This window comes from Canis lupus, chromosome 11 (genome assembly GCF_003254725.2).
Source record: "Canis lupus dingo isolate Sandy chromosome 11, ASM325472v2, whole genome shotgun sequence".
NCBI classification, from domain to species: Eukaryota; Metazoa; Chordata; class Mammalia; order Carnivora; family Canidae; genus Canis; species Canis lupus.
In genome coordinates, this window is record NC_064253.1 from 41556412 (window position 1) to 41570859 (window position 14448).

Below are 14448 nucleotides of genomic sequence, written 5' to 3' on the forward strand. Positions count from 1 at the left end.
AATACCTATCTTCCATAGGTTGTTGTGTGGATTAAATGAATTTGGAGCAATCCCTGGTATACAAGACAGGCTTGATGCGTGTTAGTTATTAGTCTTTAAATGTTGTCTCTGGTAGATCGCAGATTTTTAAATGAACATCTCAAGTTCTCAATGTTCTTCTGAGATTTACCTTCAAATTTCCAAATTTATGTTGAGAAGATTTTCCTAGATCAAAACCTACTACCCCAAATTACCATGTCCCAAACTATCATCCCTTTTTCTTGTACAATTCTCTAGATATAGGGAAAAAAAGGTCTAAGTCAGCATGTACAAGAAAAACTCCTAAATGGGAATTTTTTTTTCTTCAGAACTGCCTCATTTCTTCTTTTTTTTATATATTTTTTTAAGATTTTATTTATTTATTCATGAGAGATACAGAGACAGAAAGAGAGAGACAGAGACAAAGGCAGAAGGAGAAGCAGGCTCCATGCAGGGAGCCCAACGTGGGACTCAATCCCGGGACTCTAGTATCACACCCTGGGCCAAAGGCAGGTGATAAACCACAGAGCCACCCAGGGATCCCTCATTTCTTAAGAAAGTTAAAAGCCTAATACCTAAATAAATCATTATTAATATGTTTAATACTTAAGCGAACATTTTACAACTAGGTCTAGAAGCGGGACATGATAGCTAAAATTTGGGGTCATAGGACAAGGGAGGAAAAGCAGTACATGACTCATATTTTGCCATGTTTCCCCCATTTCCTTTGCTCTAAATTTCTGTTTTGTTTCACTCAGCTCTGGTTGCTAAAGTAAATGAACAGCTTTGTTTTTGTAAATAAATATTCATAAATCTATATATGTATGTGTATGTATCTATAAAATGAAGAAAATTTTATTTACCAGAAAATCTCAAGAATTTCTAGTAATCTCAACATTCACAGTGAGCAAATGGTAGACTTCCTGGTACAAGAGCTATGAAGTTGCTGGCCCCCACCTCCCACCAAGCAACCTGCATAACTCAGAATTAGTTACAGATATCCTGGAAGCCACTCCTGGCCAGAGAGCACAAAAGAAATCAGAGAAAACAAAAAGAAGTGAGAGAATGAGGGCTAGACTTTTCATGGTTGCCCTGTGAAACATGGATACCCACAATGTGTGTTCTATGCTGTGAGGCTCCTGGGATAGATAGCCTCTTAAAGAACACCTAAAATAATATTTACATTATTTAGGGTTCCAAATGGGATTTGTGATTTCTTCGAAAGAAACCCCATGAAAAAAACTGAGCCATGTATAACATGCATTTAGACTATGGCTCCTCAAAAATATCTTCTCGTCTGCTCTTTAGGCTTTGGATAAAACCACCCCAACTAGCGATACTAAGTCATCTGTAAATAATGTTTACTAATACCCTAGTCTAGAAACCAGTATCCAAACACATACAAGTTGGTATAAACTCTATGACCTACAGGTCTCTTACAGTTCTGATTCTAATATATTGTGACCAGACTCAACCCTTGAAACCAGTGACAGTGAATACAGAAGAGATGTATTGACCTGGTCATACAGGTAAGTTTCAGAATTATGCTGCTATTTAAGGACAAGTGGCTGAAGCTTGGCAAGTGTACGGGGTCAGCAAAAAGACCAACATTACCCTAATTCTCATTTCCTTTCTTCCTTCCAACTTTTGCTAATGTGTCACTTCCCTATTCCGCTGAGCGTGTCTCTTAGAAATAATACTTCTACACTCATCATCGATAATGTGACTGCCACAGAGAAAATTCAGGCCAGTTACAATGCATGGTACAAAGCTATCTAAAATACAAGTGTGGGAGTTTCGGCTTGGGTCTTATCTCATTTGAAATTGAAATATGTTTGCAGTGCTTGAATGTGGGAAGATTAATTATCACCTCTGTTTCAAAATAAGCAGCAGTAGAAACCCATCACATGGAAATGTGGAAGTGACATTGTTGACAGCTAACAAGAAAGGTTTTCAGCTGGAAAAGGGTGCAAACAGAAACAAATGCATTCGTATTTCTCATCTGCAGCCAAACAAAAATGGTGTTTGATACCGGCTGAGCTCGCCTCGGAAAACCAGGGCCCCGTTTCAGTTAGGACTCTACATGCAGCAGGATGAGTGAAGCGTGGAGTTCTGTCTCCTTCTTCCATCAGTGATTTCACATTTCCAAGGTTAGGCCGTTTCTGGCTTTTTTGCCCCTCCTGTAAGCTCCTCCCAACCCCTCACCCCCAACCCACCTCTGTATGAGGAGAAAAATTCTACAGTCTCACCACTGACTAGCAGAGTGGCCTAAGGCAGAGAAATTCATCTCTCTAAGCCTCACTGTCCCCATTTATAAAGTGGGTATCCTAAGTATATGCTTAACTCAAAGCATGGATGCGAGTCTACTGTGCATTAGTATAAACAATTAGCACAGCACCGGGCAGGCAGGAAGAGGTCAATACTTGTCAGCTACTGCTGTTGCAAAGTCATCTCACTCTGCTCAAAGACAACTAAAACAAAATTCTTCCTATCTGGACGCAGCTCTGTGTCAAGTAGTAAAGGTTCAGTTTATCCTTTCTCCTTAAACGTCAGTGATTATAAGAGATCATTTTGATGCTTCATTTCAGAAAGATACCATCTTCTTTTTGTTTGTTTGTTTGTTTGTTTGTTTGTTGTAAATGCCGTCTCAAGACCCCCATAGTTAATGTCAAGTCTGAGAGGAAGGTTTCTTGGGGCCCTTTGAACGCTGGCATTTTGAAGCTCAGGTCTCATGTATGACGGATCTCTTTTGTTAGTAGGAAAGGTTGAAGTTACAAAGTCTGCAGCCTGCACCATACATTAAGATAATGAGAGGAAAATGGTAGAGATGCAGATCATTTGGCCCCCTACCCCATTTCTATTTCTCTCTCAATTTGTTGCACAGTGACATAAAGTACCACCTTTGGAGGTGAGCCTGCCCTGTGGTTAATCATCCTGATACATGCTAAAATACCCCACACTATAATTTAACATGAAGAGCTAGAGGTTGTGTTGAAACTGTCATGACTCATAGGAATCTGCTAATTTTGTCCTGTTCACCTTCATTCTATAACTTTGCAAGAATTTCTGCCAACAGTGGCGGGGGTGGAGAGAGAGAAAGAAAGAGAAAAAGCAGCTCTTTGTGAAATGGCACCTCGAGTCTGTGTCATTGATATCATCTTCCTGATTCCCCAGGCAAGCCCTTTCTGAGCCATGCCAAGCCCTCCAGGGACAGTTTCTTTTACGAAACTTAAGCTTCCCTCTACTGGGCTCTCACATCTTCAGCAATGGTAATCATTCTTGAAGCTGGAAGTGCTGTCTGCTATCTTGATGTTGCTGGTGCTGAAAGAGGCAAACAAAGTCAGCCTGATTGTTTTAGGTTTGGATTAGTCTGGAGTATATAAAGAAACATTTTAAAAGACTTATTTTGACTATCAAAGTGAGTCAATATGACAGCAGTCGTCAGGGGAAAAATGTGCACCAGGCAAACACACAAACATCACACAGCAACCAGCTCCAGCTACTTTGGTAGCACGTTAGAAGGGAAATTGTTTTCCATCAGTGAGAAAGAAGGCAGTTTTGCAAGTTACTCAGGAAAAGGTACAACCACAGACTGGCATCCAGGAGGACACAGAGGTCAAAGGAGTTGGAAATAAATTCTTACAGCACATAATCTCATTGCATGATTTCGTGGTTAATACCCAGGTATCTGTGAAAATGTAACTACTTATAAATCACTTATGGATTGGCAGATAGTGTCCATTATGACCAAAGAAACTAATACTAAGGAGGATAATTTGGGGTAAAAAAGTAGGGGAAAACAAATGAGCGCATATCAAAATAAAAGCAAAAGCAAAGTTAACAACTAGTTATGATACCACTTACTTGCTGAAAGCAGTTTTAGGATTTATTTCAACCCCCGATATATCTGAATTTGTGAATGGAAAGCTATCTGGACCATTCTGATTATACTGTGAGGGGCCGTTTTTAGACTTGTCATTCAGATGAGAAAACCCATTAAACTGGCATGGAAACTGCACGACTCTCACCAAAATGCATGAAATTAAAGCTGGATTTTCCCTATCCCTTCCAATAATCAAATTTCTATCTAATCAGTTTGAAATGTCATATGATTGCCATTTTCCAAGAGAAATTAAATCTTCCAGCATTTATCTTGGTAAAATATTGATGTCTACTTAAACACAATTTGTATCTCCCAGCTCTTCCTGTTAAAAGATGGAGCACAAAAATCTACTCACTTCAGCACAGAGTATTATTTGGAAATAATCATCCTCAATATGTTCCCAAGAGGTAGACACACATTGCGGTGTGATATATTCCAAATTTATAGACATGAAAACAAAGTGAGGTAATTTCTTCCTATTACTGAGAAAAGAGTTATACAAAATACTCTTTCATATCATCTGGAGAAAAATGTATGAAATCATATTTTAAAATACTTCTAAAAGCAAATATTCAGAATACTTTTTTTCTATATTTTATGCCTACATTTCTCATCTCTTAGTAGTTAGATTTCCACACAAAATAACAAAACAAATTCCAGATTTATTATAGAAGTAAATACTAAAAGATCAGAGTTGGCGGAATGAAAGTATGCTAAGACCTTCATCTCTTCGAGAAGCATTGTTATGATTCCTCAGGTGCATACTCAGAAGCTCCTACCAAGAATGGAGGGATCTTGTGGGAAAGCCTGGGCCTCATACCCACTTCCGGGTGAGAGCCAGCCTGACCTGGACTCCCCTCTTCCATACCAGGACTGGTTCCATCTTCCCATTCTATGGACAGACCGTGGCTGTTAGGGAGAAAATTCATCATCCAATGAAACACATTCGTGTGTGTTTAGATTTCTCTGTCATTTTCCAAATACACCCATTCCATGGAGCAATATAAAACTACCTCTGTATGCCTTCCTCCTCGGTGGGGAGTCCTAAAGCAAAGGAAGGACACAGAAAGCTTAGAAACCTCACCCAAGGTATGGGTGCCCTCGGTTCTCGAGGCTGACAGTGCAGAAACCAACTCGAACTTTTCAAGGAAAAATTGATGTGAACCACTGCAGTCCATAGGAGAAAATCGATTCCCAAATCAGAGGTGAGTCCTAAAACCCACTAGGTATGAATGAGTGGTGATTCTAAACTTTTGTAATTACTGTAACATACAAAACAGAGTCTTAAGATAATCAAGGGCTAAGACAAAGGGAGCTTCTTACTACATTTCCTTACCCCTCGGGGCCAGGAGTCCTGCCACTGGAATTCATGGAGATTTCATGAAAATTAAATGGGTTATGAAAATATTTTTCAAAGAGATGTTGAATAACATTTAGTTTCTTTATTTGTCCTCTTTCTCCCCCAGAAAAGAGTTAACAGGGCAAGAAAGATTGCTATCCTAAGAAATGCCTGCTTGCCAGGTTGGGCCTTGGTGGGCATCTAGGAATTTGGATTTTATGAGGTAACTACCAGCCTAAAATGTACAAATTCTATGGTTTATGCTGAACAAATGCCCTTTTTTTTTTCTGGAAATCTCAAATTTTCATACATGCCTGGCAGAGGATGCTATCTGACTAACTCCCAATAAGAACCTTGGCACTTAACATCTAAGGAGCTTCCCTGATAGGCCACATGTCACAATTTAATGCTGGAGGAATTAGGAACTAAGGGACTCCACAGGGAGCAGACCCTTGGAAGAGGGCACCTGATTTCCTCCAGATTTTGCCTATTTTCCTTTTCCCTTTGACAATTTTGCTTCCATTTAGTAAACCTTAGCCATAAATACAACTATATTTAGAGTTCCATGAGTCCTAGCAAATCACCAAGATAATACTGAGGGCACCTGACCCAGCTTCTAACTTCCTAGCCACTTCCCTCAAAGTCAGTTCAACTTTCCAAAATATCTTGCATACCATCCTGTATTCCTGTATTTTTTATTACTGTATTACTGTATCCTATATTTTTTATTACTGAAAGATTCTACACAGATGCACAGAAAATATAAACCTGAATAGATACACAGAGAATATTGGGTGTAGAAAAAGTCATGCTTTCTATAATTTGCTAGTGGAGTTAGCTAAAGAAAATATAACCATATATTCTATATATAAAAATTTCAGTCTAGAGCTATAGTTAAGTCAACATATTTGATTATTTTACATATGCAATTGATGCCCAAGTGCTTATATCATATTACAACATTTGTAGTCTAGGAAAATTTTAAGGCAGGTGTAACCAAGATGACTGCATACACTATGCCAAAAAGAAAAAAAATCAACAAAAACTCATAGAACGCCTGGCTTTGGAGCAATGCTCATTTAAAGTGATATCTCCAAAATAAAACAACTGTAAAGACTACCTCAAAGAAACTGGCTGAAGTGCAATTATTTTTACTTTGGTCTCCTTCTACCTAGAGCTCATTATTTTTCCTCAGCTGATAACATTAAGCTCTCTATTCTCATGTTTCTGGGGGGGGGGGTCGGAGTAAAATAATGCTTTTTTATTACTGAAAGATGTTTTCTTGTCTTACATTGTCATTAAAAATGGTGTAGGACACCAGGGTTTACCACGAGTGGATAATTTTCTTAGAAAACAGAAATATAGGTCTTTTCTCTTTCCAAAATGAACAAGCTCTACCAGCATAGAAAGTAAAAGGCCCACTCAGCATTCATAAATAGGAGTTAATAGACTAATTTAGGTTGCTTAAGGGAGTCTTGAGATTTTAGATGATTGCAGAGCACAAGAGCAATTCCCACATGCATCCCCCTCTGTTTATTTTGCCTGGGCAAAAGATAACATGCAATGCCCATGTCTCTAAGAGCCCTCTCATTGTCTCAAATGTCCAAAAACTTTTTTTTCAGCTTTTCTGAGATACAATTGACAAATAAAAAGTGTATATATTTATTTGCTAAAGAAAAAAATACAGGGCTCTAGCCATAACAGGAAGGGGGCTTCATACTGAAAATAGATGGATTTAGTGAAAGTAATATTTTTATGATTTTATTTATTATTTATTTGAGAGAAAGAGTGAGCAAGATAAAGACAGCACAGAAGCAGGGTGAGGGAGAGAGAGAAGCAGACTCCCCACTGAGTGGGAGCCCAATGCAGAACTCAATCCCAGGACCCAGAGATCATGACCTGAGCTGAAGGCAGGTGCTTAACTGACTGAGCCACCCAGGCACCCCAAAACTACTTATTCTTGAGTCTTGCCATCCCTACTTCATCTCCTCCTCCTAGATCAACTTCTACCAACAACAGGCTTATAGCCCCTTCCCAGCCAAGGAGGCAGCATTATTAGCAGAGGAAGTAAACAGATGTAAGAAAATATAATTTAGTACCACAGTTAATGTCAGGGATAATCAGAAAGACCTGAGAATTGGAGGAGTGTAGTTTTCTCTCCAAATAAACTGGCCAGCATGAAAGAAAACATCTAGGAATTTGTGTATAACTTGATAAAAGAGCCATATATCCACCTGATTCCAATAAGGGAGCCCATCATCCACTTTGTGCCACCCCCAGGCTTGGGTTGCCAACCTATGTTTTATGCTTTATTGATAAACAGCCTTTAGTTAATTTTTTATTTTTTATTTATGCTTTGTTGATATTATTTGTAAGCAGCCAAATATCATGAGACATTTGACAACATTCAAAAATGAAAGATGATAGCCAAATGCCCCTAAAAGGAACTTAGAAAAAATAGAAACTTAAATACTGTCAGAAATACGAACAAGAATAAGATGCTATTTAAAAAAAAGAGACCTTCAGAGAATAAAAAATATAGCCTTCAAATGTTAACGAAAGGAAAAAATGTGGGGAAAATTTTAACTAAAGGAACAACCTATGGAGTCCAACTCCCAACTGCATATTATCTAAAAAAAATTATGTGGAGAAAATAGGTGGGAGAAAAATATTAAAGAAATTATGTAAGATTTTCTTTCCTAACTAAAAGACATGCATCTCCAGATTTAAAGGGCATGTCAAGTGCCAGCATAATGAATGGAGAAAGACTCACAACAAGACACATCAATGTAAATTTTCATAACATCATGGGTAAAGTAGAGATCCTAAAATAGAGATCCTATTTCTAGCTTGGGGAAAATAACAGATAAAATAGATACAAAACTTAGAAAATACATTCCAGTTCTCAAAAGCAATAGTAGAACCTAGAAAATACGGGGGAATAAAACTTCAAGATCATTTAAGAAAATTATTTTCAACATAGAATTCTGCATATAACCAAACATTGAATCAAAGGTTGAATAAAGATATTTTTAGTCACACAAAGGATCAAAAATTTTACTTCCTTTTTACCCATTTTGTACTACTGGAGCATGTGCTCAGTAAAGTGAAAAAATAAACCTACCAAGAGAAAGAAATGGAATCTACAAAAACACAGTAATCTACAGGCAAAAAGGCAAAGGAAATCTCTAAAATAATGATGACAAGAAATAACAAGATGAAGTCACAATCTAAAAAGGATGAAACGATAAGCAAACCGTTGTTGTCTAGCAGAATGTAAAATTATGTTTGTCTTCCTCAGGGGACTTGATCTGACTGTGGGGAATGATAGCCCTTTGTGAGAACCTTTCCACTGTATACTCAGAAAATGGGTATAATGGTCTTGATGTCAGGTTTGAAGAATAAATGTATAGTAGAGCACCATCAGGAATTTCTTTACCTGGTTACCAATATCCAAAGTCACCAAAGGCCCTGTGGTCAGTCCCTGTGATCAGGTTCCAACTAATCTTTCTATTATGATATATGACTCTCTTCAGCTGGCACCCTGGGAAATCTGGGTATGACTGCTTTGCACTATTAGAGTGACACACTTATTCATTTGGAAAAAAAATATGAAGTGCTTTCTATGTCCAAAACACTAACCTATGTGCTTGGGATACATCCATGAACTAATGTACAGAGATCTATGCCAACACGGAGTTTACATTCTCATGAAGGTGTTGTCAAATAACAGGAAAAAAAAAGTAGGCATGATAAACAAGAAAATTATAGAGTGTATTAGAATGTGACAAATGTTATAGAAAGAAACGGAACCAGGCAAAGCAGATGAGGAGTACTGGGGGCTTTGATTGCAATATCATATAGGGGTGATCAGTATAAGCCTCATTAAAATGATTTTTGAGCAAAGACTTGATAGAGGTAAGAGAGTTTGCCAGATAAATATCTGTAGAACTGTGCTTGAGGCAGAGGGAACACACAGTACATAGAGCCTAATGTGGGAGCATTGCTGACATATTGGATAAAAGTAAGGCAGATATTTTAATGGAGCCATTTTGTCTTCAGGGATGTCTTCTTCCCCAGCCAGAGTGCACTCCCTTCTATTTCCTTTTCCAGCCCACTCTCAGGCTCTAGGGCATGCTCCTTTCCTCATCCTTTCTAAAAAGAACCACCATCTTCATGAATTTTATGATATTCCCTTTTGATTGGGAACCTCTGAAGAAAGATGGACAGTGACACCTCCCTTCAAAGATGAAAAACTTAATATTCAGAGAGCTTGATTCCTTAAGTCAGATCAGATGACCAAAGTCCAATACCAAATTTTTCACTGCAAGCCCACTAGTCTTTCTGTCTCTGCCCATGATGTCCAGGATTTGCTGAAGAAATCCTAGTCAAGTCTCTACTTTGGGAGGGTGATGGAAAGAAAAGGATATGATGGAAATCAGGGAAAGAAGAGAAGTAGGTTGACATTTACAAATAAAAGCTTGAATAAAAAAGAGATACTCATTGTGTCTCACTTCAGGTGTGGATATTATTCTGCTGTCATGAAAAAAAAATCCAACTGTTCTCATTTCCTACGCGCACACACACACACACACACACACACACACACATACGCATACACATACATTTATGAAAGAAATCCTCTCCATATTTCTCTACCCTACTCTCTGCCATGGGAGCAACCAAACTGAAGTTATCTGGCCCCATGCATAAAACACAAACGTACAGCATCATCATGACTACAGGTCTCTATGAATTCTCTTGAATGCATAGTGTATACTTACTGTTTTAACCTTTTCAGCTTGTTTTGAGTCTTCAGTGATAAGATTGTATAGGGTTACAGTTTCTCTCTCTGTCCTGTCTCATTACATAAACCCATACACGTGACCTGTTCATAAGCCAGTGTTAGGGGTAAGGTAAGATGCAAATTGCAAAAATCCCCCCCAAATAAGTGTTTTATAAATTTGTGTGCATGTAGGAAGGACAGGAGAAATAGCTGGGTTTTTCTTTTCTTTGTCCATACACTAACCATTCTCTTTCCTCATGTCTTCAGTTTCTATTCCATACTTGCTCTGGAATGTGACAGTATCGATTTTGATTCCCTACGCCCTGACAACATCTTTTTCAGTGGTCTCTTTTTAAACTTGCCTTGAATTATCCTAATTTGAGTGTGCCATCTGTTTCCTGCTGGAAACGTGACTGATAAAAGCACCATCTTCCCCTCTACTAAGCCCATAGAAATGATAAAGTATAAAATGATAAAAGTAAAATCAAATCCTGAAGTTCAAATGGGAAGATAAGTACTGCTTTGGTCCCATAATGAAAGAGGGATGCAAAGAGTCATCAGTCCTAAAAAGCAGATCTATAGAACCTCAAGTTTGCAAGTAGAGAGCTCTATTCCTACACGATCAAGGAGGTTAAAAGTTCTTCATACAAATACAAATACAGGAGAACAAACTAGACCCAGGCTCCCCACGTGAAACGTGTGGCTATGGCCTCCCTTCTCTATCTACTAAAGGAAACAGAAAACTAACATCTCAGTCTTACCCCAAATTCTGGCTGCCTATATCAAGCTAAAAATGAGGGAAGAAGGTAATGGATATAATCTTGGTGGATCAAGACTTGAGACAAACTATAGCTCTGGGTGACTACAACTTTCCAAATCATCACTTTATCAAGATCTCTGAGCTCCTGATGTATGACTAAATCTAGATTGGGACCCCTAGAAAGACAAGTAGAAGTGTTTACAAAACTGTTCAAAATTGAGGAGTTTGAGGAAAAAAAGGGAGGGATAATAAGAATGGGAAGGAAAAGAAGGAAGTTTTCTTTCTTTTTATAAGATTTTATTTATTTGTGAGAGACACAGAGAGGCAGAGACACAGGCAGAGGGAAAAGCAGGCTCCCTACAGGGAGCCTGATGCGGGATTCAATCCTAGGATCCCTGGGATCATGACCTGAGCCAAAGGCAGACGCTCAACTACTGAGCCACCCAGGTGCCCAGAAGTTTTCTTTTTGATGAACAATTCCGAACACCTGAGTAAGCCTCTCAGTAAGCCAAGCAGTCGATGAAATCAACCAGAAGATTAATTCTCCCCCCCAAAAAGAGAAAATAACAGAGTACTCAAAAATGACTTTCTTATCGTGCATATCATTAAATAGTGTTACATTAATAATATGAAGTAACAGTATATTAAAAATAGGACAATCCTGATAAGAAACATATAGAACAGATTCTTAGATTCAAAAGCAGTACAATAGGGTTACAGAAGAAGAAGACAGAAAAAAATGAAGAGGAAAAAGTCATTGAAGAGATATCAGCTAGGAATCTTGGAAGAGAGACACGTGTCCTCATGTTGAAAGTGCGTATTAAGTGTTGAGCAGTATAAGTAGAAAAGAAGTCCATGTCTATTTCTTAAAGACAGAAGTGATATTAAAAATACTTAACAATCTGAGGGACACAAGTATCAACACAGCAGTGGGATGTTAGCTTTCATGCTAAAGCAGGACTCGGGATGCCCTTTGCTAAAGTTCCTTGAAACTACAGTCTTTGGTTCATAGGGAAATCTGATTTTCAGGGAATGGGCTGAATATAAGTCAGGGGCTTGGCCCCGTAGCTATTTACCAAAGGGTATGAAAGGATTTCAATATTTTTATAATCAGTATGAGCATACTGATAGACATTAATATCATCTCCTACCTACACTACTTGTGCTAACAGGTTCCCTTCTTTCTATTCATTATACAATTAACTATTTCACTGCTCCTTATCACTGTTTGCCAAGGCAATGGCAACATTCTACTAATTTTAAACTCAGATCTCCAGTTCCTTTCCTCAAAGCTCTGCTTAGTGATCATTCAAACCCTCCCTATTAGTGTTTTCACTTCCTGAACTTTTGATAATACCATCATTGCTGATAATAATAAAAATAGTTAATACTCACTTTTTTGCTATTTGCTTCTCCTCTGATACTCTGTTGTCTCTTTTAGGTGTTAGATGGTGTTGGCCTTTATGGTTTTAGGGAAATTTTTAAAAATGTGACATTTTTACTTTTTTTAAATATATAGCAAAGGTTTCCTTTTGGGGGCTAAGAGTGGAGAGTAGTATTAAAGGCAACATTGAAAGCAGCAGTTTCTGAACCAGTTACACAGCACTAAGAAAATACTTTAAAAACACATTTTTCATTAGCTGAAGGTTTGGAGAAGAAAGCCTCACTTATGTTTTCCTATAAATAATGGATTGGTGCAATCTGACTTGTGAGAGTAGATCTTAATCGATGCCTACACAGAAAGTAGTAAAAGCTGAGTATTTAAAATAATCTTATCCTGTCATTTTAGTTGATAGCATTGTGTTTTTACATGACCATTGGTCATATTTAGTGATTTACATCATTTCTAGAAGGATTTGAAGATGTTTTTGGCTCAAGCATAAATTCAACTTGCATATTATTAAATCAAAGAGAAAAACCAGAAAAAGTGATCTACTATTACCTACATCTTGGTGATTGTTTTACATGCTTTCAGTGTGCATCTAGCTTCTATCATACATAGATAGCAATTCTCTGCTAATTTATACAATTTAAAATATATTTGGAAATAAAAACGACCCTGCAACACACGTCAATGTAACCATCATGGTCAGTTTGTGGTCGTGAGGATAGAAAAATAATTTTTTTAGAATTTCTTAGCATTCTCCTTTCTAGCTCTGGTCTCTTTATAATTAGATGGCTTTCTTTAAAAATATACATTTCTACTATTAATCTGTTTAACCTCAGTATATTCAGCCAATTTTCATTTTTTAATGAAAGCATCTATTTCCATAAAGCCATTCATAATTTACCCCCATAATGATTCCTAAGTACAAATAATGCTAATATTTTATGCCTAAAGATTGGATGCATGATTTTTAACAATTCCGAATGTAATTTTAGAAACAATGGAATAGGATATTAAAACTCATGACTATCCAAGAAAATCAAAGCTGCATGCTTGATTGATATAAACCTACAAATGCATTTCTAATTTTTGTTTCTTCAGTTTTTGGATTAGGTAAACAAAGCTTTTTTCACAACAAATGCTACTTCATAATGTGTTATAGTTCTGTCAGTGTTAACTTAAATTTTCAAATAATATTCATAACATTAAATATTATTTATAAAATGGAATAGCACCTCTCTATATATGGCAATGTATAGTACTATTATATTCATTATGTCATCATAATTGTGTAATAATATTCGTATAAGAATCGCTAAACCTATTTAATGTGTGTTTTCAAAACAGGAAGTTCATTCACTCAAAGAATGAAAAATTTTTTTTCAAAGAATGAAATTCTAATACTTGAATTTCAGCAACTAGGTGCAAACCCTTAAAAATATTTAAGATCCCAAATCACATCATGTTGTGATCTAAGTATAAGCTCTTTTGAAGTAAAAATAAGAGACAAATATTAACCAAGGTGAAGATATTTATTATTAATTACTTTAAAAAGAATGCATAACTATTGCCTTCTTATTCAAGTAATTTTGAGATAATAAAGGTTTTAATATTTGCATTAGAATTATATCCCAAGAGGAACAGGAATTATTTGTTTTATTCACCTCTGTATTATTAAAGGTGGTTTTATTAAAGCACAGGAACAGAACCCATGGGCAGAAAGAGCTGTACTGGGGTCATGGGAAGGGACCCATTATAGACTTTCATGTTGGGAGGGAGCGGTTAGGGATAGAGCAAGCCTCCCAGGTATTTTGGAAAAAAGGTTTCCAGGATGCTGAGGGGGCCAGCTATTGTTAGGAAAGGTCATTTATTACTGTTGAGTAAAAACTCAGTCAGAGACCCTTCAGATATATATTGGTGTGTCATATGTTGGGGGATGATTGCCAACATGTATCTTGGGTGGGTAAAGGAAATATCTAAAGGAACTTTTATATGTTAAACAGACTTACAGGACCCTGAGGATTGTGTTAAGATTGCTTCTTGCCCTTAGCAAAGTATCGACATCAAGGCAGTGGAGTTCCTAGAGGAAGGTCCCTCCACCTGTTTGAAGGACTTGTCAATGGGCTATAGGGAGTAAGGAAATTTAGTTATGTTTCCCCTGCCTTTGTTTCCCACACCACTATAAAATATTTTCTAGTGTATAGATATTATTTCCTACCCTGGTGCACACAATTGCTGATTACTTATAATAAAACAGTACTATCAGTAATGTGAC